This window comes from Otolemur garnettii, unplaced genomic scaffold, assembly GCF_000181295.1.
Source record: "Otolemur garnettii isolate 467f Iridium unplaced genomic scaffold, OtoGar3 scaffold00001, whole genome shotgun sequence".
NCBI classification, from domain to species: Eukaryota; Metazoa; Chordata; class Mammalia; order Primates; family Galagidae; genus Otolemur; species Otolemur garnettii.
Genome location: NW_003852396.1, coordinates 19320441 through 19324284, shown reverse-complemented (window position 1 = coordinate 19324284; position 3844 = coordinate 19320441).

Below are 3844 nucleotides of genomic sequence, written 5' to 3'. Positions count from 1 at the left end.
CATTAAAATTATATATTGCTTTGGGTAGTATGGACATTTTAACAATGTTGATTCTTCCCAGCCATGAGCATGGTATGTTTTTCCATTTGTTAACGTTTTCAGTTATTTCTTTCCTTAGAGTTTCGTAGTTCTCTTTATAGAGATCTTTCACATCCTTTGTTAGGTAAACTCCGAAATATTTCATCTTCTTTGGCACCACTGTGAATGGAATAGAGTCCTTGACTGCTTTTTCAGCTTGGCTGCTGTTGGTGTATATAAAGGCTACAGATTTATGAGTGTTGATTTTGTAACCTGAGACGCTGCTATATTCCTTGATCACTTCTAGGAGTTTTGTAGTAGAATCCTTGGTGTTTTCCAGATATACTATCATATCTTCTGTGAAAAGTGAAAGTTTAATCTCTTCTGACCCTATATGGATGCCCTTAATCGCCTTTTCTTCTTTAATTGCAATGGCTAAAACTTTCATTACGATGTTAAAAAGCAGTGGAGACAAAGGGCACCCTTGCCTGGTTCCTGATCTGAGTGGAAATGATTTAAGTTTAACTCCATTCAATACAATATTGGCAGTAGGTTTGCTGTAGATGGCCTCTATCAGTTTAAGAAATGTTCCTTTATACCAATTTTCTTAAGTGTTCTGATCATAAAGGGATGCTGGATAGTTTTGTTTTCTTATTGTGATCTTTACAATAAGCAAGAAAAGAAATGCTACAGGTGGTGTGATTTCCACTTTGTAGATGAAGAAACTGAGGGTTAGATAAAAGGTCCCATGGAAGAACTTGAGTCTTCCCAGACCACATCCAGTGCCCTTGTGTTACACAAGGGCAATCTTTTGCATTGAGTAGAAAACTATAATTACTGTTGAATTCAATCAATAATTCTTTTGTTTAGTTGTTTTTTTTTATGTGATGCCAAGTGACTTCAATGACAGTTTCCACTTTCCTTTGGCCTTTGTAAGCACAGGCAGATCAGCCTGAAATGTCCCTGGGCTGAGGCCCACTCTGGCTGCTGCCAGGTAGTAGACAGGGCTTCTGGGCTGGAGCCTCATGACCTAGGCAGTGATAATGGGCCCAGCTGTCACTGCTTCTCAGCAAGATCGTATTGTTTTGGATAAGACATTCCTCTGCCCAAGTCTAAACTGCATCCACACACTTGGTGTCCAAAAGGGTTCCAGCTATAAAAAAACAAAAACAAAAACAAAATAGTTCCTGCTAACCACAACTTCTGGGCCCCTTTGCTCAACCCACAGCCTTTTTCCAGGTCTGGGCATTGTGTTTGAAGACAGGCACAGTAACTGGAAATGAATGCAGGATGTGGACACATCCCTGAATCCATGTTGGTTGCAACTAAGGTGATTATTAGGGGGATTTTTGTCTGGAGAAGAGAACACATGGATGGATGAGGGAGGAGGCAGTGAAAATAAATATTGATTTAATATTCATTGTGTGTCAGGCACTGTACTAAGGTCTTGAAATGGAATGGCCTTTTTGCTGTCATGGAACATGTTAGATAATAAAAATATTGACTAACATTTGCCCCAGGGCTTATCTTGGCCAAACAGTGATCTGACATCTTTATGTAAATCATCACTCTTCCCCCACCAGCCCACCCCAGATCCTCTAGAAGGCAGCTTTTGTAGTATCAGCTTCATTGTGGAGGTAAGAAAACTGAGGCACAAGAGTTACAGAACTTTCTCTGGATCTTGTAATCAGTGCGGGGCAGCAGGAGGCTGACCCCGGGCTCTCCCGCTGCATGTCTGTGTGCTGAGCCATTAAACACAATGCCTTTCTAGGTCCAAGAAGCGGCTACAGAGCAGAAAGCACTTGCACACGCTGTTCATTTGATCCTCACAGCAGAGCTGCAAGGAACATTTTTTTGCCACCATTTTACCAAGGTGGCTTGGAGAGATGAAGGGATTAGCCTGGCAGGTTAGAGTCCCAGAGCCTGGCCCACCACAGGCCCCAGGCTGCGGGATCTCCTTTGTAGGTATGTAAGAATTCCCTGCAGAGAATACGTATCACTTTTACTTTATTTTATTTATTTACTTTTTTTGAGGCTGAGTCTCACTTTGTCTCCTTTGATAGAGTATGTGACGTCACAGCTCACAGCACCCTCCAACTCCTGGGCTTAGGCGATTCTCCTGCCTCAGCCTCCCGAGTAGCTGGGACTACAGGTGCCCGCCCCAGCACCCGGCTATTTGGTGGCTGAAGTCGTCATTGTTGTTTAGCAGGCCTGGGCCGGCTCGAACCCTCCAGCCCGGTGTATGTGGCTGGCCCCTACTCCCTGAGGTATGGGCACTACAGGCGCGGAGCCAGCGTATCACTTCTGTAACCATAAACGGCGAGCATTAAAGCCGAGAAGGCGGCTTTTCCTTCCCTGTGGTCTGCAGTTGGCTCTCAGCTGCGAGCCTGCATTTAGGAGGCAGCGGCCAGGATGCTTTGGGATCACGTCATCTGGGGAGCGAGGCGCCCCTTCCTTTTCTTCATTAACAGGTCCGTTCTTGTGAATTATGCTGTGTGTGGAACTCCGCAGCGAAGTTTCACGAACCCCTCAGCATCTGCGGTCAGGAGGCCTCACAGGCACCTTTCCTGCTGTGTGCCCGGCGGGGTGTGCGGATCTCAGAGATGACACGTTTTTCTTCTCCCTTAGGGCCCACTGCCTTACTTGGAAACAACCTCAGCTAGAGCCGTCGTTCTTTTCTTTCTTTGCATTCTGGTAATTAGCCCTGAATGATATGGAGTGGGGGAGGACATAGATTTATAGCTTTTAGAGCTGGAGGCGGTCAGAGGCCATAGGGACCAACTCTCCTGCTTTGTAAGGAAGAAAACTGGGGAAATCGAGGACTTGGAGAGGGCATGACTTGCTCACCCACTGAGTAGCGCCTCTTTGTCCCACCCACCTTAGCTCTCCTAGTCCAACTCCTTCTTTTAAGGGATAATGAAACATGCTGGAAATACACGTGACTTGGCCAGGGCCCCCAGTGGGTAGTACCCGTCTCCTGGCTCCCAGTTCCAGAGCCACGTCTGAGCTGAGAGATGACCAGTCGTGCTTGTTGTTGCCTCGTGGTTACCTCGTTTAGCTGAAGCATGTGCTCTCCACAGAGCTGTATGAAGCATCCATGAAGTCAGCATGCATATGGCGGCCGGAGGGAGAGAGAGGAGAGATTTTATTTTTCTGAAAGTTGGAACAGATTTCCTCTCAGGGACAGAGCCACCTGTGATGGGAAAACCCAGTGCTGGGCCCTCTGGGAGAGCCCCGACTGTGAATGTCTGCTGTACCAGGAAGGGAAAAGAACCACCTGAATAACAGAGGGGGAACATTCTGGAACTTTAAGGGGGTTCCTGGCAAGTGTCTGGCCCTTAGAGACAAGGGCTTGTGTGTGGGTAGCTTGTCTGGTAGTTTGCCAGGAAGCAGTGGGTGGGTGCGGGAGTGACAGGGAAGGGAGAAGGCCCAAAGGGGCTCAGGCAGGAGGCTTCCCTGAGGGCATCTGGGGCTCAGCCCCTGCGGACCGAGGAACTGGGTGGCTTGTACCTCAGAATTGTCCAATGGGGCTGGAGACTTTGTCCCTCATAGGTTGCAGTTCTCCCTGGCTGGCCCTTCTGGGCTGCCCTACATGGGGGAGCAAGTTTTACCGCCTGGAGAAAGCCCCCGGGGTGGAGACGCAGGGGGGTGCAAGTAGAAAGCAGCGGGGTCTGGAAACTGGATGGCAGCTGCTGGCGGACTCAGAGTGGACCGAGGCTGTGTAGGCTGGAATGTCAGTAGTGTTGTGCAGTGTGGTCTGGACTGGAGCGGGCGATGGCAGAAGTCCGTATTCTCTGTGATGGGAGGGCTCCCCCCAGCTCCCCCC